Source organism: Balaenoptera physalus (assembly GCF_965194825.1).
Source record: "Balaenoptera physalus genome assembly, chromosome: 19".
NCBI lineage: Eukaryota > Metazoa > Chordata > Mammalia > Artiodactyla > Balaenopteridae > Balaenoptera > Balaenoptera physalus.
In genome coordinates, this window is record NC_138900.1 from 23,649,420 (window position 1) to 23,676,513 (window position 27,094).

The window sequence follows — 27,094 nt, forward strand, 5'->3', positions numbered from 1 at the left end:
GGTCATGGAGCATTGTGATGACAGGTGTAATGTGGCATTGTGATGACAGTGGCCATAGAACATTGTGATGAAATGGATCATGGAGCAATGTGATTACAGGGGCCATGTAGCATTGTGAATACATAGGCCATGGAGGATTGTGATGACAGGGGTCAAGGAGCATTGTGATGAAAGTGGTCATGGAGCATTGTGATGACACGGGCATGGAGCATTATGATGACAAGAGTTCTGGAGCATTGTGATGAAAAGGGTACGGAGCATTGTGATTACAGGGGACCAGGAGCATTGTGATTACATGGGCAGTGAATATTGTGATGACAAGGATCATGGAGCACTGGGATGACAAGTGTCATGGAACATTGTGATGACAGGGTTCATGGAGCATTGTGATGAGAGGGGCCTTGGAGCATTATGATGATAGGCGTCATGGGGTATTGTGATGAGAGTGGTCATAGAATATTGTGATGAAAAGGATCATGGAGAAATGTGATTACAGGTGCCATGGAGCATTGTGAATGCATAGGCCATGGAGCAATAAAATGACAGGGTCAAGGAGCATTGTGATGTAAGTGGTCATGGATCATTGTGATGACAAGTGTCCTGGACCATTGTGATGACACGGATGATGGAGCATTGTGATGACAAGGGCCATGGCTAATTGTGATGACATGTGTCTTGGGGCATTGTGATGACAGTGGTCATCTAGAATTGTGACGAAAGGTATCATGGAGCACTGTGATGACAGGGGCCATGGAACATTGTGATGACAAAGGCCATGGAGCATTGTGATGACAAGTATCATGGAGCTTTGTGATGACATGGGCATTCATCATTATGATGACAAGAGTTCTGGAGTTTTGTGATGACAAGGGCATGGAGCATTGTGATTACAGGGGTCATGGAGCATTGTGTTAACAACTGTCATGGAACATTGTGATGACAGGGTTCATGGAGCATTGTGATTAAAGGGGTGATGGAGCATTTTGATGACAAGGGCAGGCGAACATTTTGATTACATTGGTAATGGAGCATTGTGATGACATGGGCAGGGAACTTTGTGATGACAGGTGTAATAGAACATTGTGATTACAGGGGACATGGAGCATTTTGATGACATGGGCAGGCAACTTTGTGATGACAGGTGTCATGGAGCATTGTGATGACAATTGTCATTTAAAGTTGTGCTGACAGGGATCATGGAGCATTGTGATGAGACGGGCATTGGAGCATTGTTAAGACAGGCGTACTGGAGCCTTCTGAGGAAAGATCTCATGGGTCATTGTGATTACAGCGATCATGGAACATTGTGATGACAGTGGTCATGGAGCATTGTAATGACAGGGGCCATGGAGAATTGTGATGACAGGGTTCATGGGGCATTGTGATGACAGTGGTCATGGAGGATTGTGATGAAAGGGGTCATGGAGCACTGTGATTACAGGGGCCATGTATAATTGTGATGACAAAGGCCATGGAGCATTTTGATGACACTTGATATGGAGCATTGTGTTGAAAGGGGCATGGAGCATTGTGACAACAATGGTCATGGAGCATTGTTATGACTGGTATCATGGAGCTTGTTATGAAAAAGGTCATAAGGCAGTGCAATGACAAGTATCATGGAACAAGTGATGAAAGGAGTCATGGAGCATTGTGATTAAAAGGATCATGAGGCATTTTGATGACAAGAGTCATGGAACATTGTGATGACAGGGATCATGGAGCATTGTGATGACAAGGGCTATGGAGCATTGTGATGACTGGGTTCATGGGGTATGGTGATGACAGTGGTCATGGAGCATTGTAATGACAGGGGTCATGGGGCATTGTGATGACAGTGGTCATGGAGCATTGTGATGAAAGGGGTCATGGAGCACTGTGATTACAGGGACCATGTATAATTGTGATGACAAAGGCCATGGAGCATTGTGATAACAGTTGTCATGGAGCATTTTGTTGAAAGGGGCATGGAGCATTGTGACGACAATGGTCATGGAGCATTGTGATGACTGGTATCATGGAGCATTGTTATGAAAAAGGTCATGGGGCAGTGTAATGACAAGTATCATGGAGCATGTGATGAAAGGAGTCATGGAGCATTGTGATTAAAAGGATCATGAGGCATTTTGATGACAAGAGTCATGGAACATTGTGATGACAGGGGTCATGGAGCATTGTGATGACAAAGGCCATGGAATATTTTGATGACAAGAATTCTGGAGCACTGTGATGACAAGCGCATGGAGCATTGTGATTATAGGGACCATGGAGCATTGTGATGTCAAGGGTCTTCGAGCATTGTGATGACAGGGATCATGGAGCATTGTGATGAAGGGGATCATGGAGCAATGTGATTACAGGGGCCATGGAGCAATGAAATGACAAGGGTCAAGGAGCATTGTGATGTAAGTTGTCATGGAGCATTGTGATGACAATTGTCCATGAACATTGTGATGACATGGTTCATCAAGCATTGTGATGTCAAGGGCCCTGGCCAATTATGATGACATGTGTCAAGGGGCATTGTGATGACAGTGGTCATCTAGAATTGTGATGAAAGGTATCATGGAGCACTATGATTAGAGGGGCCATGGAGCATTGTGATGACAAAGGCCATGGAACATTGTGGTGACAAGTGTCCTGGAACATTGTGATGAAACGGGCATGGAGCATTATGATGAAAAGAGTTCTGGAGTATTGTAATGGCAAGGGCCTGGAGCATTGTGTTTACAGGGGCCATGGAGCATTGTGATGACAAGGGTATGTGGCATTGTGATTAAAAGGGACAAGGAGCACTGTGATGACATGGGCAGGGAACATTAGGATGACAGGGATCATGGAGCATTGTGATGATAGTGGCCTTGGAGCATCGTGATGACAGGCTTCATGGGGCGTTGTGATGACAGTGGTCAAGGAGGATTGTGATGAAAGGGGTCATGGAAAACCGTGATTACAGGGGCCATGGAGCATTGTGAATACATAGGCCATGGAGCATTGAGATAACAGGTGCCATGGAGCATTGTGATGAAAGTGGTCAAGGATCATTGTGATGTTAATTGTCCTGGAACCTTGTGATGACTCGGATCATGGAGCATTGTGATGACTCGTTTCATGGAGGATTATGATGAAAAGGGCAATGGAGAATTGTGATGCCAGGTGTCATGGGGCATAGTGATGACAGTGGTAATCTATCTGTGTGATGAAAGGTATCATGGAACACGGTGATGAAAGGGGACTTGGAGCATTTTGATGACAAAGGCCGTGGAGGATTCTGATGACAAGTGTCATAGAGCATTGTGATGACATGGGCAAGGGGCATTATGATTACAAGTGTTCTGGAGAATTGAGATGACAAGGGCATGGAGCATTGTGATTACAGGGTCCATGGAGCATTGTGATGAAAAGTGCAGGGAACATTGTGATGAGAAGGGTCATGGAGCATTGTGATGACAAGGGCTGGGATCATTGTGATGAGAAGGGTCGTGGAGCATTGTGATGAAAGGGATCATGGAGCAATGTGATTACAGGGGCCATGGAACTTTGTGATGACAGTGGTTATGGAGCATTGTGATGAAAGAAGTCAAGGATCATTGTGATGACAAGTGTCCTGGAATCTTGTGATGACACGGTTCATGGAGCATTGTGATGTCAAGGGCCATGGCGAATTATGATGACAGGTGTCATTGGGCATTGTGATGACAGTGGTCATCTAGCATTGTGATGAAAGTTATACTGGAGCACTGGGATGACAGGGGCCATGGAACATTGTGATGTTAAAGGCCAAGGAACATTGTGCTGACACGTGTCATGTAGCATTGTGAGGACAAGGGCATAGAGCCTTATGATGACAAGAGGTCTGGAGCATTGTGATGAGAATGGCATGGAGCATTGTGATTACAGGGGCTATGGAGCATTGTGATGACAAGGGTCATTGAGCATTGTGATGACAGGGGTCATGGAGCATTGTGATGATAAAGGCCATGGAGCATTGTGATGACAGGTGTCACGGGGCATTTTGATGACAGGGGGCATGCAGCATTGTGATGAAAGGGATCATGGAGCAATGTGATTTCAGGGGCCATGGAAAATTGTGAATACATAGGCCATGGAGCATTGTGATGACAGGTGCCATGGCGAATTGTGATGACAGTGGTCATCTAGAATTATGAAGAAAGGATTCATGGAGCACTGTGATGACAGGGACCATGGAACATTGTGATGACAAAGGCCATGGAGTATTGTGATGACAAGTGTCATGGAGCATTGTGATGAAACGGGCATGGAGGACTATGAAGACAAGAGTTCTAAAGCATTGTGATGACATCTGTCATGGAACATTGTGCTGACAGGGGCCATGGAGCATTGTGATGACAGGTGTAATGTGGCATTGTGATGACAGTGTTCATAGAGCATTGTGACGAAATGGATCATGGAGCAATGTGATTATAGGGACCATGTAGCATTTCGAATGAATACGCTATGGAGCATTGTGATGACAGGAGTCAAGGAGCATTGTGATGTAAGTGGTCATGGATCATTGTGATGACAAGTGTCCTGGACCATTGTGATGATACGGGTCATGGAGCGTTGTGATGACAAGGTTCTTCGAGCATTATGATGACCAGAGTTCTGGAGCATTGCGTTGACAAGGGAATGGAGCATTGTGAATACAGGGACCATGGAGGATACTTATGACATCTGTCATGGAACATTGGGCTGACAGGGGTCATGGAGCATTGTGATGACAGGTGTAATGTGGCATTGTGATGACAGTGGCCATAGAACATTGTGATGAAATGGATCATGGAGCAATGTGATTACAGGGGCCATGTAGCATTGTGAATACATAGGCCATGGAGGATTGTGATGACAGGGGTCAAGGAGCATTGTGATGAAAGTGGTCATGGAGCATTGTGATGACACGGGCATGGAGCATTATGATGACAAGAGTTCTGGAGCATTGTGATGAAAAGGGTACGGAGCATTGTGATTACAGGGGACCAGGAGCATTGTGATTACATGGGCAGTGAATATTGTGATGACAAGGATCATGGAGCACTGGGATGACAAGTGTCATGGAACATTGTGATGACAGGGTTCATGGAGCATTGTGATGAGAGGGGCCTTGGAGCATTATGATGATAGGCGTCATGGGGTATTGTGATGAGAGTGGTCATAGAATATTGTGATGAAAAGGATCATGGAGAAATGTGATTACAGGTGCCATGGAGCATTGTGAATGCATAGGCCATGGAGCAATAAAATGACAGGGTCAAGGAGCATTGTGATGTAAGTGGTCATGGATCATTGTGATGACAAGTGTCCTGGACCATTGTGATGACACGGATGATGGAGCATTGTGATGACAAGGGCCATGGCTAATTGTGATGACATGTGTCTTGGGGCATTGTGATGACAGTGGTCATCTAGAATTGTGACGAAAGGTATCATGGAGCACTGTGATGACAGGGGCCATGGAACATTGTGATGACAAAGGCCATGGAGCATTGTGATGACAAGTATCATGGAGCTTTGTGATGACATGGGCATTCATCATTATGATGACAAGAGTTCTGGAGTTTTGTGATGACAAGGGCATGGAGCATTGTGATTACAGGGGTCATGGAGCATTGTGTTAACAACTGTCATGGAACATTGTGATGACAGGGTTCATGGAGCATTGTGATTAAAGGGGTGATGGAGCATTTTGATGACAAGGGCAGGCGAACATTTTGATTACATTGGTAATGGAGCATTGTGATGACATGGGCAGGGAACTTTGTGATGACAGGTGTAATAGAACATTGTGATTACAGGGGACATGGAGCATTTTGATGACATGGGCAGGCAACTTTGTGATGACAGGTGTCATGGAGCATTGTGATGACAATTGTCATTTAAAGTTGTGCTGACAGGGATCATGGAGCATTGTGATGAGACGGGCATTGGAGCATTGTTAAGACAGGCGTACTGGAGCCTTCTGAGGAAAGATCTCATGGGTCATTGTGATTACAGCGATCATGGAACATTGTGATGACAGTGGTCATGGAGCATTGTAATGACAGGGGCCATGGAGAATTGTGATGACAGGGTTCATGGGGCATTGTGATGACAGTGGTCATGGAGGATTGTGATGAAAGGGGTCATGGAGCACTGTGATTACAGGGGCCATGTATAATTGTGATGACAAAGGCCATGGAGCATTTTGATGACACTTGATATGGAGCATTGTGTTGAAAGGGGCATGGAGCATTGTGACAACAATGGTCATGGAGCATTGTTATGACTGGTATCATGGAGCTTGTTATGAAAAAGGTCATAAGGCAGTGCAATGACAAGTATCATGGAACAAGTGATGAAAGGAGTCATGGAGCATTGTGATTAAAAGGATCATGAGGCATTTTGATGACAAGAGTCATGGAACATTGTGATGACAGGGATCATGGAGCATTGTGATGACAAGGGCTATGGAGCATTGGGATGACTGGGTTCATGGGGTATGGTGATGACAGTGGTCATGGAGCATTGTAATGACAGGGGTCATGGGGCATTGTGATGACAGTGGTCATGGAGCATTGTGATGAAAGGGGTCATGGAGCACTGTGATTACAGGGACCATGTATAATTGTGATGACAAAGGCCATGGAGCATTGTGATAACAGTTGTCATGGAGCATTTTGTTGAAAGGGGCATGGAGCATTGTGACGACAATGGTCATGGAGCATTGTGATGACTGGTATCATGGAGCATTGTTATGAAAAAGGTCATGGGGCAGTGTAATGACAAGTATCATGGAGCATGTGATGAAAGGAGTCATGGAGCATTGTGATTAAAAGGATCATGAGGCATTTTGATGACAAGAGTCATGGAACATTGTGATGACAGGGGTCATGGAGCATTGTGATGACAAAGGCCATGGAATATTTTGATGACAAGAATTCTGGAGCACTGTGATGACAAGCGCATGGAGCATTGTGATTATAGGGACCATGGAGCATTGTGATGTCAAGGGTCTTCGAGCATTGTGATGACAGGGATCATGGAGCATTGTGATGAAGGGGATCATGGAGCAATGTGATTACAGGGGCCATGGAGCAATGAAATGACAAGGGTCAAGGAGCATTGTGATGTAAGTTGTCATGGAGCATTGTGATGACAATTGTCCATGAACATTGTGATGACATGGTTCATCAAGCATTGTGATGTCAAGGGCCCTGGCCAATTATGATGACATGTGTCAAGGGGCATTGTGATGACAGTGGTCATCTAGAATTGTGATGAAAGGTATCATGGAGCACTATGATTAGAGGGGCCATGGAGCATTGTGATGACAAAGGCCATGGAACTTTGTGGTGACAAGTGTCCTGGAACATTGTGATGACACGGGCATGGAGCATTATGATGAAAAGAGTTCTGGAGTATTGTAATGGCAAGGGCCTGGAGCATTGTGTTTACAGGGGCCATGGAGCATTGTGATGACAAGGGTATGTGGCATTGTGATTAAAAGGGACAAGGAGCACTGTGATGACATGGGCAGGGAACATTAGGATGACAGGGATCATGGAGCATTGTGATGATAGTGGCCTTGGAGCATCGTGATGACAGGCTTCATGGGGCGTTGTGATGACAGTGGTCAAGGAGGATTGTGATGAAAGGGGTCATGGAAAACCGTGATTACAGGGGCCATGGAGCATTGTGAATACATAGGCCATGGAGCATTGAGATAACAGGTGCCATGGAGCATTGTGATGAAAGTGGTCAAGGATCATTGTGATGTTAAGTGTCCTGGAACCTTGTGATGACTCGGATCATGGAGCATTGTGATGACTCGTTTCATGGAGGATTATGATGAAAAGGGCAATGGAGAATTGTGATGCCAGGTGTCATGGGGCATAGTGATGACAGTGGTAATCTATCTGTGTGATGAAAGGTATCATGGAACACGGTGATGAAAGGGGACTTGGAGCATTTTGATGACAAAGGCCGTGGAGGATTCTGATGACAAGTGTCATAGAGCATTGTGATGACATGGGCAAGGGGCATTATGATTACAAGTGTTCTGGAGAATTGAGATGACAAGGGCATGGAGCATTGTGATTACAGGGTCCATGGAGCATTGTGATGAAAAGTGCAGGGAACATTGTGATGAGAAGGGTCATGGAGCATTGTGATGACAAGGGCTGGGATCATTGTGATGAGAAGGGTCGTGGAGCATTGTGATGAAAGGGATCATGGAGCAATGTGATTACAGGGGCCATGGAACTTTGTGATGACAGTGGTTATGGAGCATTGTGATGAAAGAAGTCAAGGATCATTGTGATGACAAGTGTCCTGGAATCTTGTGATGACACGGTTCATGGAGCATTGTGATGTCAAGGGCCATGGCGAATTATGATGACAGGTGTCATTGGGCATTGTGATGACAGTGGTCATCTAGCATTGTGATGAAAGTTATACTGGAGCACTGGGATGACAGGGGCCATGGAACATTGTGATGTTAAAGGCCAAGGAACATTGTGCTGACACGTGTCATGTAGCATTGTGAGGACAAGGGCATAGAGCCTTATGATGACAAGAGGTCTGGAGCATTGTGATGAGAATGGCATGGAGCATTGTGATTACAGGGGCTATGGAGCATTGTGATGACAAGGGTCATTGAGCATTGTGATGACAGGGGTCATGGAGCATTGTGATGATAAAGGCCATGGAGCATTGTGATGACAGGTGTCACGGGGCATTTTGATGACAGGGGGCATGCAGCATTGTGATGAAAGGGATCATGGAGCAATGTGATTTCAGGGGCCATGGAAAATTGTGAATACATAGGCCATGGAGCATTGTGATGACAGGTGCCATGGCGAATTGTGATGACAGTGGTCATCTAGAATTATGAAGAAAGGATTCATGGAGCACTGTGATGACAGGGACCATGGAACATTGTGATGACAAAGGCCATGGAGTATTGTGATGACAAGTGTCATGGAGCATTGTGATGAAACGGGCATGGAGGACTATGAAGACAAGAGTTCTAAAGCATTGTGATGACATCTGTCATGGAACATTGTGCTGACAGGGGCCATGGAGCATTGTGATGACAGGTGTAATGTGGCATTGTGATGACAGTGTTCATAGAGCATTGTGACGAAATGGATCATGGAGCAATGTGATTATAGGGACCATGTAGCATTTCGAATGAATACGCTATGGAGCATTGTGATGACAGGAGTCAAGGAGCATTGTGATGTAAGTGGTCATGGATCATTGTGATGACAAGTGTCCTGGACCATTGTGATGATACGGGTCATGGAGCGTTGTGATGACAAGGTTCTTCGAGCATTATGATGACCAGAGTTCTGGAGCATTGCGTTGACAAGGGAATGGAGCATTGTGAATACAGGGACCATGGAGGATACTTATGACATCTGTCATGGAACATTGGGCTGACAGGGGTCATGGAGCATTGTGATGACAGGTGTAATGTGGCATTGTGATGACAGTGGCCATAGAACATTGTGATGAAATGGATCATGGAGCAATGTGATTACAGGGGCCATGTAGCATTGTGAATACATAGGCCATGGAGGATTGTGATGACAGGGGTCAAGGAGCATTGTGATGAAAGTGGTCATGGAGCATTGTGATGACACGGGCATGGAGCATTATGATGACAAGAGTTCTGGAGCATTGTGATGAAAAGGGTACGGAGCATTGTGATTACAGGGGACCAGGAGCATTGTGATTACATGGGCAGTGAATATTGTGATGACAAGGATCATGGAGCACTGGGATGACAAGTGTCATGGAACATTGTGATGACAGGGTTCATGGAGCATTGTGATGAGAGGGGCCTTGGAGCATTATGATGATAGGCGTCATGGGGTATTGTGATGAGAGTGGTCATAGAATATTGTGATGAAAAGGATCATGGAGAAATGTGATTACAGGTGCCATGGAGCATTGTGAATGCATAGGCCATGGAGCAATAAAATGACAGGGTCAAGGAGCATTGTGATGTAAGTGGTCATGGATCATTGTGATGACAAGTGTCCTGGACCATTGTGATGACACGGATGATGGAGCATTGTGATGACAAGGGCCATGGCTAATTGTGATGACATGTGTCTTGGGGCATTGTGATGACAGTGGTCATCTAGAATTGTGACGAAAGGTATCATGGAGCACTGTGATGACAGGGGCCATGGAACATTGTGATGACAAAGGCCATGGAGCATTGTGATGACAAGTATCATGGAGCTTTGTGATGACATGGGCATTCATCATTATGATGACAAGAGTTCTGGAGTTTTGTGATGACAAGGGCATGGAGCATTGTGATTACAGGGGTCATGGAGCATTGTGTTAACAACTGTCATGGAACATTGTGATGACAGGGTTCATGGAGCATTGTGATTAAAGGGGTGATGGAGCATTTTGATGACAAGGGCAGGCGAACATTTTGATTACATTGGTAATGGAGCATTGTGATGACATGGGCAGGGAACTTTGTGATGACAGGTGTAATAGAACATTGTGATTACAGGGGACATGGAGCATTTTGATGACATGGGCAGGCAACTTTGTGATGACAGGTGTCATGGAGCATTGTGATGACAATTGTCATTTAAAGTTGTGCTGACAGGGATCATGGAGCATTGTGATGAGACGGGCATTGGAGCATTGTTAAGACAGGCGTACTGGAGCCTTCTGAGGAAAGATCTCATGGGTCATTGTGATTACAGCGATCATGGAACATTGTGATGACAGTGGTCATGGAGCATTGTAATGACAGGGGCCATGGAGAATTGTGATGACAGGGTTCATGGGGCATTGTGATGACAGTGGTCATGGAGGATTGTGATGAAAGGGGTCATGGAGCACTGTGATTACAGGGGCCATGTATAATTGTGATGACAAAGGCCATGGAGCATTTTGATGACACTTGATATGGAGCATTGTGTTGAAAGGGGCATGGAGCATTGTGACAACAATGGTCATGGAGCATTGTTATGACTGGTATCATGGAGCTTGTTATGAAAAAGGTCATAAGGCAGTGCAATGACAAGTATCATGGAACAAGTGATGAAAGGAGTCATGGAGCATTGTGATTAAAAGGATCATGAGGCATTTTGATGACAAGAGTCATGGAACATTGTGATGACAGGGATCATGGAGCATTGTGATGACAAGGGCTATGGAGCATTGTGATGACTGGGTTCATGGGGTATGGTGATGACAGTGGTCATGGAGCATTGTAATGACAGGGGTCATGGGGCATTGTGATGACAGTGGTCATGGAGCATTGTGATGAAAGGGGTCATGGAGCACTGTGATTACAGGGACCATGTATAATTGTGATGACAAAGGCCATGGAGCATTGTGATAACAGTTGTCATGGAGCATTTTGTTGAAAGGGGCATGGAGCATTGTGACGACAATGGTCATGGAGCATTGTGATGACTGGTATCATGGAGCATTGTTATGAAAAAGGTCATGGGGCAGTGTAATGACAAGTATCATGGAGCATGTGATGAAAGGAGTCATGGAGCATTGTGATTAAAAGGATCATGAGGCATTTTGATGACAAGAGTCATGGAACATTGTGATGACAGGGGTCATGGAGCATTGCGATGACAAAGGCCATGGAATATTTTGATGACAAGAATTCTGGAGCACTGTGATGACAAGCGCATGGAGCATTGTGATTATAGGGACCATGGAGCATTGTGATGTCAAGGGTCTTCGAGCATTGTGATGACAGGGATCATGGAGCATTGTGATGAAGGGGATCATGGAGCAATGTGATTACAGGGGCCATGGAGCAATGAAATGACAAGGGTCAAGGAGCATTGTGATGTAAGTTGTCATGGAGCATTGTGATGACAATTGTCCATGAACATTGTGATGACATGGTTCATCAAGCATTGTGATGTCAAGGGCCCTGGCCAATTATGATGACATGTGTCAAGGGGCATTGTGATGACAGTGGTCATCTAGAATTGTGATGAAAGGTATCATGGAGCACTATGATTAGAGGGGCCATGGAGCATTGTGATGACAAAGGCCATGGAACATTGTGGTGACAAGTGTCCTGGAACATTGTGATGACACGGGCATGGAGCATTATGATGAAAAGAGTTCTGGAGTATTGTAATGGCAAGGGCCTGGAGCATTGTGTTTACAGGGGCCATGGAGCATTGTGATGACAAGGGTATGTGGCATTGTGATTAAAAGGGACAAGGAGCACTGTGATGACATGGGCAGGGAACATTAGGATGACAGGGATCATGGAGCATTGTGATGATAGTGGCCTTGGAGCATCGTGATGACAGGCTTCATGGGGCGTTGTGATGACAGTGGTCAAGGAGGATTGTGATGAAAGGGGTCATGGAAAACCGTGATTACAGGGGCCATGGAGCATTGTGAATACATAGGCCATGGAGCATTGAGATAACAGGTGCCATGGAGCATTGTGATGAAAGTGGTCAAGGATCATTGTGATGTTAAGTGTCCTGGAACCTTGTGATGACTCGGATCATGGAGCATTGTGATGACTCGTTTCATGGAGGATTATGATGAAAAGGGCAATGGAGAATTGTGATGCCAGGTGTCATGGGGCATAGTGATGACAGTGGTAATCTAGCTGTGTGATGAAAGGTATCATGGAACACGGTGATGAAAGGGGACTTGGAGCATTTTGATGACAAAGGCCGTGGAGGATTCTGATGACAAGTGTCATAGAGCATTGTGATGACATGGGCAAGGGGCATTATGATTACAAGTGTTCTGGAGAATTGTGATGACAAGGGCATGGAGCATTGTGATTACAGGGTCCATGGAGCATTGTGATGAAAAGTGCAGGGAACATTGTGATGAGAAGGGTCATGGAGCATTGTGATGAAAGGGATCATGGAGCAATGTGATTACAGGGGCCATGGAACTTTGTGATGACAGTGGTTATGGAGCATTGTGATGAAAGAAGTCAAGGATCATTGTGATGACAAGTGTCCTGGAATCTTGTGATGACACGGTTCATGGAGCATTGTGATGTCAAGGGCCATGGCGAATTATGATGACAGGTGTCATTGGGCATTGTGATGACAGTGGTCATCTAGCATTGTGATGAAAGTTATACTGGAGCACTGGGATGACAGGGGCCATGGAACATTGTGATGTTAAAGGCCAAGGAACATTGTGCTGACACGTGTCATGTAGCATTGTGAGGACAAGGGCATAGAGCCTTATGATGACAAGAGGTCTGGAGCATTGTGATGAGAATGGCATGGAGCATTGTGATTACAGGGGCTATGGAGCATTGTGATGACAAGGGTCATTGAGCATTGTGATGACAGGGGTCATGGAGCATTGTGATGATAAAGGCCATGGAGCATTGTGATGACAGGTGTCACGGGGCATTTTGATGACAGGGGGCATGCAGCATTGTGATGAAAGGGATCATGGAGCAATGTGATTTCAGGGGCCATGGAAAATTGTGAATACATAGGCCATGGAGCATTGTGATGACAGGTGCCATGGCGAATTGTGATGACAGTGGTCATCTAGAATTATGAAGAAAGGATTCATGGAGCACTGTGATGACAGGGACCATGGAACATTGTGATGACAAAGGCCATGGAGTATTGTGATGACAAGTGTCATGGAGCATTGTGATGAAACGGGCATGGAGGACTATGAAGACAAGAGTTCTAAAGCATTGTGATGACATCTGTCATGGAACATTGTGCTGACAGGGGCCATGGAGCATTGTGATGACAGGTGTAATGTGGCATTGTGATGACAGTGTTCATAGAGCATTGTGACGAAATGGATCATGGAGCAATGTGATTATAGGGACCATGTAGCATTTCGAATGAATACGCTATGGAGCATTGTGATGACAGGAGTCAAGGAGCATTGTGATGTAAGTGGTCATGGATCATTGTGATGACAAGTGTCCTGGACCATTGTGATGATACGGGTCATGGAGCGTTGTGATGACAAGGTTCTTCGAGCATTATGATGACCAGAGTTCTGGAGCATTGCGTTGACAAGGGAATGGAGCATTGTGAATACAGGGACCATGGAGGATACTTATGACATCTGTCATGGAACATTGGGCTGACAGGGGTCATGGAGCATTGTGATGACAGGTGTAATGTGGCATTGTGATGACAGTGGCCATAGAACATTGTGATGAAATGGATCATGGAGCAATGTGATTACAGGGGCCATGTAGCATTGTGAATACATAGGCCATGGAGGATTGTGATGACAGGGGTCAAGGAGCATTGTGATGAAAGTGGTCATGGAGCATTGTGATGACACGGGCATGGAGCATTATGATGACAAGAGTTCTGGAGCATTGTGATGAAAAGGGTACGGAGCATTGTGATTACAGGGGACCAGGAGCATTGTGATTACATGGGCAGTGAATATTGTGATGACAAGGATCATGGAGCACTGGGATGACAAGTGTCATGGAACATTGTGATGACAGGGTTCATGGAGCATTGTGATGAGAGGGGCCTTGGAGCATTATGATGATAGGCGTCATGGGGTATTGTGATGAGAGTGGTCATAGAATATTGTGATGAAAAGGATCATGGAGAAATGTGATTACAGGTGCCATGGAGCATTGTGAATGCATAGGCCATGGAGCAATAAAATGACAGGGTCAAGGAGCATTGTGATGTAAGTGGTCATGGATCATTGTGATGACAAGTGTCCTGGACCATTGTGATGACACGGATGATGGAGCATTGTGATGACAAGGGCCATGGCTAATTGTGATGACATGTGTCTTGGGGCATTGTGATGACAGTGGTCATCTAGAATTGTGACGAAAGGTATCATGGAGCACTGTGATGACAGGGGCCATGGAACATTGTGATGACAAAGGCCATGGAGCATTGTGATGACAAGTATCATGGAGCTTTGTGATGACATGGGCATTCATCATTATGATGACAAGAGTTCTGGAGTTTTGTGATGACAAGGGCATGGAGCATTGTGATTACAGGGGTCATGGAGCATTGTGTTAACAACTGTCATGGAACATTGTGATGACAGGGTTCATGGAGCATTGTGATTAAAGGGGTGATGGAGCATTTTGATGACAAGGGCAGGCGAACATTTTGATTACATTGGTAATGGAGCATTGTGATGACATGGGCAGGGAACTTTGTGATGACAGGTGTAATAGAACATTGTGATTACAGGGGACATGGAGCATTTTGATGACATGGGCAGGCAACTTTGTGATGACAGGTGTCATGGAGCATTGTGATGACAATTGTCATTTAAAGTTGTGCTGACAGGGATCATGGAGCATTGTGATGAGACGGGCATTGGAGCATTGTTAAGACAGGCGTACTGGAGCCTTCTGAGGAAAGATCTCATGGGTCATTGTGATTACAGCGATCATGGAACATTGTGATGACAGTGGTCATGGAGCATTGTAATGACAGGGGCCATGGAGAATTGTGATGACAGGGTTCATGGGGCATTGTGATGACAGTGGTCATGGAGGATTGTGATGAAAGGGGTCATGGAGCACTGTGATTACAGGGGCCATGTATAATTGTGATGACAAAGGCCATGGAGCATTTTGATGACACTTGATATGGAGCATTGTGTTGAAAGGGGCATGGAGCATTGTGACAACAATGGTCATGGAGCATTGTTATGACTGGTATCATGGAGCTTGTTATGAAAAAGGTCATAAGGCAGTGCAATGACAAGTATCATGGAACAAGTGATGAAAGGAGTCATGGAGCATTGTGATTAAAAGGATCATGAGGCATTTTGATGACAAGAGTCATGGAACATTGTGATGACAGGGATCATGGAGCATTGTGATGACAAGGGCTATGGAGCATTGTGATGACTGGGTTCATGGGGTATGGTGATGACAGTGGTCATGGAGCATTGTAATGACAGGGGTCATGGGGCATTGTGATGACAGTGGTCATGGAGCATTGTGATGAAAGGGGTCATGGAGCACTGTGATTACAGGGACCATGTATAATTGTGATGACAAAGGCCATGGAGCATTGTGATAACAGTTGTCATGGAGCATTTTGTTGAAAGGGGCATGGAGCATTGTGACGACAATGGTCATGGAGCATTGTGATGACTGGTATCATGGAGCATTGTTATGAAAAAGGTCATGGGGCAGTGTAATGACAAGTATCATGGAGCATGTGATGAAAGGAGTCATGGAGCATTGTGATTAAAAGGATCATGAGGCATTTTGATGACAAGAGTCATGGAACATTGTGATGACAGGGGTCATGGAGCATTGTGATGACAAAGGCCATGGAATATTTTGATGACAAGAATTCTGGAGCACTGTGATGACAAGCGCATGGAGCATTGTGATTATAGGGACCATGGAGCATTGTGATGTCAAGGGTCTTCGAGCATTGTGATGACAGGGATCATGGAGCATTGTGATGAAGGGGATCATGGAGCAATGTGATTACAGGGGCCATGGAGCAATGAAATGACAAGGGTCAAGGAGCATTGTGATGTAAGTTGTCATGGAGCATTGTGATGACAATTGTCCATGAACATTGTGATGACATGGTTCATCAAGCATTGTGATGTCAAGGGCCCTGGCCAATTATGATGACATGTGTCAAGGGGCATTGTGATGACAGTGGTCATCTAGAATTGTGATGAAAGGTATCATGGAGCACTATGATTAGAGGGGCCATGGAGCATTGTGATGACAAAGGCCATGGAACATTGTGGTGACAAGTGTCCTGGAACATTGTGATGACACGGGCATGGAGCATTATGATGAAAAGAGTTCTGGAGTATTGTAATGGCAAGGGCCTGGAGCATTGTGTTTACAGGGGCCATGGAGCATTGTGATGACAAGGGTATGTGGCATTGTGATTAAAAGGGACAAGGAGCACTGTGATGACATGGGCAGGGAACATTAGGATGACAGGGATCATGGAGCATTGTGATGATAGTGGCCTTGGAACATCGTGATGACAGGCTTCATGGGGCGTTGTGATGACAGTGGTCAAGGAGGATTGTGATGAAAGGGGTCATGGAAAACCGTGATTACAGGGGCCATGGAGCATTGTGAATACATAGGCCATGGAGCATTGAGATAACAGGTGCCATGGAGCATTGTGATGAAAGTGGTCAAGGATCATTGTGATGTTAAGTGTCCTGGAACCTTGTGATGACTCGGATCATGGAGCATTGTGATGACTCGTTTCATGGAGGATTATGATGAAAAGGGCAATGGAGAATTGTGATGCCAGGTGTCATGGGGCATAGTGATGACAGTGGTAATCTAGCTGTGTGATGAAAGGTATCATGGAACACGGTGATGAAAGGGGACTTGGAGCATTTTGATGACAAAGGCCGTGGAGGATTCTGATGACAAGTGTCATAGAGCATTGTGATGACATGGACAAGGGGCATTATGATTACAAGTGTTCTGGAGAATTGAGATGACAAGGGCATGGAGCATTGTGATTACAGGGTCCATGGAGCATTGTGATGAAAAGTGCAGGGAACATTGTGATGAGAAGGGTCATGGAGCATTGTGATGACAAGGGCTGGGATCATTGTGATGAGAAGGGTCGTGGAGCATTGTGATGAAAGGGATCATGGAGCAATGTGATTACAGGGGCCATGGAACTTTGTGATGACAGTGGTTATGGAGCATTGTGATGAAAGAAGTCAAGGATCATTGTGATGACAAGTGTCCTGGAATCTTGTGATGACACGGTTCATGGAGCATTGTGATGTCAAGGGCCATGGCGAATTATGATGACAGGTGTCATTGGGCATTGTGATGACAGTGGTCATCTAGCATTGTGATGAAAGTTATACTGGAGCACTGGGATGACAGGGGCCATGGAACATTGTGATGTTAAAGGCCAAGGAACATTGTGCTGACACGTGTCATGTAGCATTGTGAGGACAAGGGCATAGAGCCTTATGATGACAAGAGGTCTGGAGCATTGTGATGAGAATGGCATGGAGCATTGTGATTACAGGGGCTATGGAGCATTGTGATGACAAGGGTCATTGAGCATTGTGATGACAGGGGTCATGGAGCATTGTGATGATAAAGGCCATGGAGCATTGTGATGACAGGTGTCACGGGGCATTTTGATGACAGGGGGCATGCAGCATTGTGATGAAAGGGATCATGGAGCAATGTGATTTCAGGGGCCATGGAAAATTGTGAATACATAGGCCATGGAGCATTGTGATGACAGGTGCCATGGCGAATTGTGATGACAGTGGTCATCTAGAATTATGAAGAAAGGATTCATGGAGCACTGTGATGACAGGGACCATGGAACATTGTGATGACAAAGGCCATGGAGTATTGTGATGACAAGTGTCATGGAGCATTGTGATGAAACGGGCATGGAGGACTATGAAGACAAGAGTTCTAAAGCATTGTGATGACATCTGTCATGGAACATTGTGCTGACAGGGGCCATGGAGCATTGTGATGACAGGTGTAATGTGGCATTGTGATGACAGTGTTCATAGAGCATTGTGACGAAATGGATCATGGAGCAATGTGATTATAGGGACCATGTAGCATTTCGAATGAATACGCTATGGAGCATTGTGATGACAGGAGTCAAGGAGCATTGTGATGTAAGTGGTCATGGATCATTGTGATGACAAGTGTCCTGGACCATTGTGATGATACGGGTCATGGAGCGTTGTGATGACAAGGTTCTTCGAGCATTATGATGACCAGAGTTCTGGAGCATTGCGTTGACAAGGGAATGGAGCATTGTGAATACAGGGACCATGGAGGATACTTATGACATCTGTCATGGAACATTGGGCTGACAGGGGTCATGGAGCATTGTGATGACAGGTGTAATGTGGCATTGTGATGACAGTGGCCATAGAACATTGTGATGAAATGGATCATGGAGCAATGTGATTACAGGGGCCATGTAGCATTGTGAATACATAGGCCATGGAGGATTGTGATGACAGGGGTCAAGGAGCATTGTGATGAAAGTGGTCATGGAGCATTGTGATGACACGGGCATGGAGCATTATGATGACAAGAGTTCTGGAGCATTGTGATGAAAAGGGTACGGAGCATTGTGATTACAGGGGACCAGGAGCATTGTGATTACATGGGCAGTGAATATTGTGATGACAAGGATCATGGAGCACTGGGATGACAAGTGTCATGGAACATTGTGATGACAGGGTTCATGGAGCATTGTGATGAGAGGGGCCTTGGAGCATTATGATGATAGGCGTCATGGGGTATTGTGATGAGAGTGGTCATAGAATATTGTGATGAAAAGGATCATGGAGAAATGTGATTACAGGTGCCATGGAGCATTGTGAATGCATAGGCCATGGAGCAATAAAATGACAGGGTCAAGGAGCATTGTGATGTAAGTGGTCATGGATCATTGTGATGACAAGTGTCCTGGACCATTGTGATGACACGGATGATGGAGCATTGTGATGACAAGGGCCATGGCTAATTGTGATGACATGTGTCTTGGGGCATTGTGATGACAGTGGTCATCTAGAATTGTGACGAAAGGTATCATGGAGCACTGTGATGACAGGGGCCATGGAACATTGTGATGACAAAGGCCATGGAGCATTGTGATGACAAGTATCATGGAGCTTTGTGATGACATGGGCATTCATCATTATGATGACAAGAGTTCTGGAGTTTTGTGATGACAAGGGCATGGAGCATTGTGATTACAGGGGTCATGGAGCATTGTGTTAACAACTGTCATGGAACATTGTGATGACAGGGTTCATGGAGCATTGTGATTAAAGGGGTGATGGAGCATTTTGATGACAAGGGCAGGCGAACATTTTGATTACATTGGTAATGGAGCATTGTGATGACATGGGCAGGGAACTTTGTGATGACAGGTGTAATAGAACATTGTGATTACAGGGGACATGGAGCATTTTGATGACATGGGCAGGCAACTTTGTGATGACAGGTGTCATGGAGCATTGTGATGACAATTGTCATTTAAAGTTGTGCTGACAGGGATCATGGAGCATTGTGATGAGACGGGCATTGGAGCATTGTTAAGACAGGCGTACTGGAGCCTTCTGAGGAAAGATCTCATGGGTCATTGTGATTACAGCGATCATGGAACATTGTGATGACAGTGGTCATGGAGCATTGTAATGACAGGGGCCATGGAGAATTGTGATGACAGGGTTCATGGGGCATTGTGATGACAGTGGTCATGGAGGATTGTGATGAAAGGGGTCATGGAGCACTGTGATTACAGGGGCCATGTATAATTGTGATGACAAAGGCCATGGAGCATTTTGATGACACTTGATATGGAGCATTGTGTTGAAAGGGGCATGGAGCATTGTGACAACAATGGTCATGGAGCATTGTTATGACTGGTATCATGGAGCATTGTGATGAAAAAGGTCATAAGGCAGTGCAATGACAAGTATCATGGAACAAGTGATGAAAGGAGTCATGGAGCATTGTGATTAAAAGGATCATGAGGCATTTTGATGACAAGAGTCATGGAACATTGTGATGACAGGGATCATGGAGCATTGTGATGACAAGGGCTATGGAGCATTGTGATGACTGGGTTCATGGGGTATGGTGATGACAGTGGTCATGGAGCATTGTAATGACAGGGGTCATGGGGCATTGTGATGAGAGTGGTCATGGAGCATTGTGATGAAAGGGGTCATGGAGCACTGTGATTACAGGGACCATGTATAATTGTGATGACAAAGGCCATGGAGCATTGTGATAACAGTTGTCATGGAGCATTTTGTTGAAAGGGGCATGGAGCATTGTGACGACAATGGTCATGGAGCATTGTGATGACTGGTATCATGGAGCATTGTTATGAAAAAGGTCATGGGGCAGTGTAATGACAAGTATCATGGAGCATGTGATGAAAGGAGTCATGGAGCATTGTGATTAAAAGGATCATGAGGCATTTTGATGACAAGAGTCATGGAACATTGTGATGACAGGGGTCATGGAGCATTGTGATGACAAAGGCCATGGAATATTTTGATGACAAGAATTCTGGAGCACTGTGATGACAAGCGCATGGAGCATTGTGATTATAGGGACCATGGAGCATTGTGATGTCAAGGGTCTTCGAGCATTGTGATGACAGGGATCATGGAGCATTGTGATGAAGGGGATCATGGAGCAATGTGATTACAGGGGCCATGGAGCAATGAAATGACAAGGGTCAAGGAGCATTGTGATGTAAGTTGTCATGGAGCATTGTGATGACAATTGTCCATGAACATTGTGATGACATGGTTCATCAAGCATTGTGATGTCAAGGGCCCTGGCAAATTATGATGACATGTGTCAAGGGGCATTGTGATGACAGTGGTCATCTAGAATTGTGATGAAAGGTATCATGGAGCACTATGATTAGAGGGGCCATGGAGCATTGTGATGACAAAGGCCATGGAACATTGTGGTGACAAGTGTCCAGGAACATTGTGATGACACGGGCATGGAGCATTATGATGAAAAGAGTTCTGGAGTATTGTAATGGCAAGGGCCTGGAGCATTGTGTTTACAGGGGCCATGGAGCATTGTGATGACAAGGGTATGTGGCATTGTGATTAAAAGGGACAAGGAGCACTGTGATGACATGGGCAGGGAACATTAGGATGACAGGGATCATGGAGCATTGTGATGATAGTGGCCTTGGAGCATCGTGATGACAGGCTTCATGGGGCGTTGTGATGACAGTGGTCAAGGAGGATTGTGATGAAAGGGGTCATGGAAAACCGTGATTACAGGGGCCATGGAGCATTGTGAATACATAGGCCATGGAGCATTGAGATAACAGGTGCCATGGAGCATTGTGATGAAAGTGGTCAAGGATCATTGTGATGTTAAGTGTCCTGGAACCTTGTGATGACTCGGATCATGGAGCATTGTGATGACTCGTTTCATGGAGGATTATGATGAAAAGGGCAATGGAGAATTGTGATGCCAGGTGTCATGGGGCATAGTGATGACAGTGGTAATCTAGCTGTGTGATGAAAGGTATCATGGAACACGGTGATGAAAGGGGACTTGGAGCATTTTGATGACAAAGGCCGTGGAGGATTCTGATGACAAGTGTCATAGAGCATTGTGATGACATGGGCAAGGGGCATTATGATTACAAGTGTTCTGGAGAATTGTGATGACAAGGGCATGGAGCATTGTGATTACAGGGTCCATGGAGCATTGTGATGAAAAGTGCAGGGAACATTGTGATGAGAAGGGTCATGGAGCATTGTGATGACAAGGGCTGGGATCATTGTGATGAGAAGGGTCATGGAGCATTGTGATGAAAGGGATCATGGAGCAATGTGATTACAGGGGCCATGGAACTTTGTGATGACAGTGGTTATGGAGCATTGTGATGAAAGAAGTCAAGGATCATTGTGATGACAAGTGTCCTGGAATCTTGTGATGACACGGTTCATGGAGCATTGTGATGTCAAGGGCCATGGCGAATTATGATGACAGGTGTCATTGGGCATTGTGATGACAGTGGTCATCTAGCATTGTGATGAAAGTTATACTGGAGCACTGTGATGACAGGGGCCATGGAACATTGTGATGTTAAAGGCCAAGGAACATTGTGCTGACACGTGTCATGTAGCATTGTGAGGACAAGGGCATAGAGCCTTATGATGACAAGAGGTCTGGAGCATTGTGATGAGAATGGCATGGAGCATTGTGATTACAGGGGCTATGGAGCATTGTGATGACAAGGGTCATTGAGCATTGTGATGACAGGGGTCATGGAGCATTGTGATGATAAAGGCCATGGAGCATTGTGATGACAGGTGTCACGGGGCATTTTGATGACAGGGGGCATGCAGCATTGTGATGAAAGGGATCATGGAGCAATGTGATTTCAGGGGCCATGGAAAATTGTGAATACATAGGCCATGGAGCATTGTGATGACAGGTGCCATGGCGAATTGTGATGACAGTGGTCATCTAGAATTATGAAGAAAGGATTCATGGAGCACTGTGATGACAGGGACCATGGAACATTGTGATGACAAAGGCCATGGAGTATTGTGATGACAAGTGTCATGGAGCATTGTGATGAAACGGGCATGGAGGACTATGAAGACAAGAGTTCTAAAGCATTGTGATGACATCTGTCATGGAACATTGTGCTGACAGGGGCCATGGAGCATTGTGATGACAGGTGTAATGTGGCATTGTGATGACAGTGTTCATAGAGCATTGTGACGAAATGGATCATGGAGCAATGTGATTATAGGGACCATGTAGCATTTCGAATGAATACGCTATGGAGCATTGTGATGACAGGAGTCAAGGAGCATTGTGATGTAAGTGGTCATGGATCATTGTGATGACAAGTGTCCTGGACCATTGTGATGATACGGGTCATGGAGCGTTGTGATGACAAGGTTCTTCGAGCATTATGATGACCAGAGTTCTGGAGCATTGCGTTGACAAGGGAATGGAGCATTGTGAATACAGGGACCATGGAGGATACTTATGACATCTGTCATGGAACATTGGGCTGACAGGGGTCATGGAGCATTGTGATGACAGGTGTAATGTGGCATTGTGATGACAGTGGCCATAGAACATTGTGATGAAATGGATCATGGAGCAATGTGATTACAGGGGCCATGTAGCATTGTGAATACATAGGCCATGGAGGATTGTGATGACAGGGGTCAAGGAGCATTGTGATGAAAGTGGTCATGGAGCATTGTGATGACACGGGCATGGAGCATTATGATGACAAGAGTTCTGGAGCATTGTGATGAAAAGGGTACGGAGCATTGTGATTACAGGGGACCAGGAGCATTGTGATTACATGGGCAGTGAATATTGTGATGACAAGGATCATGGAGCACTGGGATGACAAGTGTCATGGAACATTGTGATGACAGGGTTCATGGAGCATTGTGATGAGAGGGGCCTTGGAGCATTATGATGATAGGCGTCATGGGGTATTGTGATGAGAGTGGTCATAGAATATTGTGATGAAAAGGATCATGGAGAAATGTGATTACAGGTGCCATGGAGCATTGTGAATGCATAGGCCATGGAGCAATAAAATGACAGGGTCAAGGAGCATTGTGATGTAAGTGGTCATGGATCATTGTGATGACAAGTGTCCTGGACCATTGTGATGACACGGATGATGGAGCATTGTGATGACAAGGGCCATGGCTAATTGTGATGACATGTGTCTTGGGGCATTGTGATGACAGTGGTCATCTAGAATTGTGACGAAAGGTATCATGGAGCACTGTGATGACAGGGGCCATGGAACATTGTGATGACAAAGGCCATGGAGCATTGTGATGACAAGTATCATGGAGCTTTGTGATGACATGGGCATTCATCATTATGATGACAAGAGTTCTGGAGTTTTGTGATGACAAGGGCATGGAGCATTGTGATTACAGGGGTCATGGAGCATTGTGTTAACAACTGTCATGGAACATTGTGATGACAGGGTTCATGGAGCATTGTGATTAAAGGGGTGATGGAGCATTTTGATGACAAGGGCAGGCGAACATTTTGATTACATTGGTAATGGAGCATTGTGATGACATGGGCAGGGAACTTTGTGATGACAGGTGTAATAGAACATTGTGATTACAGGGGACATGGAGCATTTTGATGACATGGGCAGGCAACTTTGTGATGACAGGTGTCATGGAGCATTGTGATGACAATTGTCATTTAAAGTTGTGCTGACAGGGATCATGGAGCATTGTGATGAGACGGGCATTGGAGCATTGTTAAGACAGGCGTACTGGAGCCTTCTGAGGAAAGATCTCATGGGTCATTGTGATTACAGCGATCATGGAACATTGTGATGACAGTGGTCATGGAGCATTGTAATGACAGGGGCCATGGAGAATTGTGATGACAGGGTTCATGGGGCATTGTGATGACAGTGGTCATGGAGGATTGTGATGAAAGGGGTCATGGAGCACTGTGATTACAGGGGCCATGTATAATTGTGATGACAAAGGCCATGGAGCATTTTGATGACACTTGATATGGAGCATTGTGTTGAAAGGGGCATGGAGCATTGTGACAACAATGGTCATGGAGCATTGTTATGACTGGTATCATGGAGCATTGTGATGAAAAAGGTCATAAGGCAGTGCAATGACAAGTATCATGGAACAAGTGATGAAAGGAGTCATGGAGCATTGTGATTAAAAGGATCATGAGGCATTTTGATGACAAGAGTCATGGAACATTGTGATGACAGGGATCATGGAGCATTGTGATGACAAGGGCTATGGAGCATTGTGATGACTGGGTTCATGGGGTATGGTGATGACAGTGGTCATGGAGCATTGTAATGACAGGGGTCATGGGGCATTGTGATGACAGTGGTCATGGAGCATTGTGATGAAAGGGGTCATGGAGCACTGTGATTACAGGGACCATGTATAATTGTGATGACAAAGGCCATGGAGCATTGTGATAACAGTTGTCATGGAGCATTTTGTTGAAAGGGGCATGGAGCATTGTGACGACAATGGTCATGGAGCATTGTGATGACTGGTATCATGGAGCATTGTTATGAAAAAGGTCATGGGGCAGTGTAATGACAAGTATCATGGAGCATGTGATGAAAGGAGTCATGGAGCATTGTGATTAAAAGGATCATGAGGCATTTTGATGACAAGAGTCATGGAACATTGTGATGACAGGGGTCATGGAGCATTGTGATGACAAAGGCCATGGAATATTTTGATGACAAGAATTCTGGAGCACTGTGATGACAAGCGCATGGAGCATTGTGATTATAGGGACCATGGAGCATTGTGATGTCAAGGGTCTTCGAGCATTGTGATGACAGGGATCATGGAGCATTGTGATGAAGGGGATCATGGAGCAATGTGATTACAGGGGCCATGGAGCAATGAAATGACAAGGGTCAAGGAGCATTGTGATGTAAGTTGTCATGGAGCATTGTGATGACAATTGTCCATGAACATTGTGATGACATGGTTCATCAAGCATTGTGATGTCAAGGGCCCTGGCCAATTATGATGACATGTGTCAAGGGGCATTGTGATGACAGTGGTCATCTAGAATTGTGATGAAAGGTATCATGGAGCACTATGATTAGAGGGGCCATGGAGCATTGTGATGACAAAGGCCATGGAACATTGTGGTGACAAGTGTCCAGGAACATTGTGATGACACGGGCATGGAGCATTATGATGAAAAGAGTTCTGGAGTATTGTAATGGCAAGGGCCTGGAGCATTGTGTTTACAGGGGCCATGGAGCATTGTGATGACAAGGGTATGTGGCATTGTGATTAAAAGGGACAAGGAGCACTGTGATGACATGGGCAGGGAACATTAGGATGACAGGGATCATGGAGCATTGTGATGATAGTGGCCTTGGAGCATCGTGATGACAGGCTTCATGGGGCGTTGTGATGACAGTGGTCAAGGAGGATTGTGATGAAAGGGGTCATGGAAAACCGTGATTACAGGGGCCATGGAGCATTGTGAATACATAGGCCATGGAGCATTGAGATAACAGGTGCCATGGAGCATTGTGATGAAAGTGGTCAAGGATCATTGTGATGTTAAGTGTCCTGGAACCTTGTGATGACTCGGATCATGGAGCATTGTGATGACTCGTTTCATGGAGGATTATGATGAAAAGGGCAATGGAGAATTGTGATGCCAGGTGTCATGGGGCATAGTGATGACAGTGGTAATCTATCTGTGTGATGAAAGGTATCATGGAACACGGTGATGAAAGGGGACTTGGAGCATTTTGATGACAAAGGCCGTGGAGGATTCTGATGACAAGTGTCATAGAGCATTGTGATGACATGGGCAAGGGGCATTATGATTACAAGTGTTCTGGAGAATTGTGATGACAAGGGCATGGAGCATTGTGATTACAGGGTCCATGGAGCATTGTGATGAAAAGTGCAGGGAACATTGTGATGAGAAGGGTCATGGAGCATTGTGATGACAAGGGCTGGGATCATTGTGATGAGAAGGGTCGTGGAGCATTGTGATGAAAGGGATCATGGAGCAATGTGA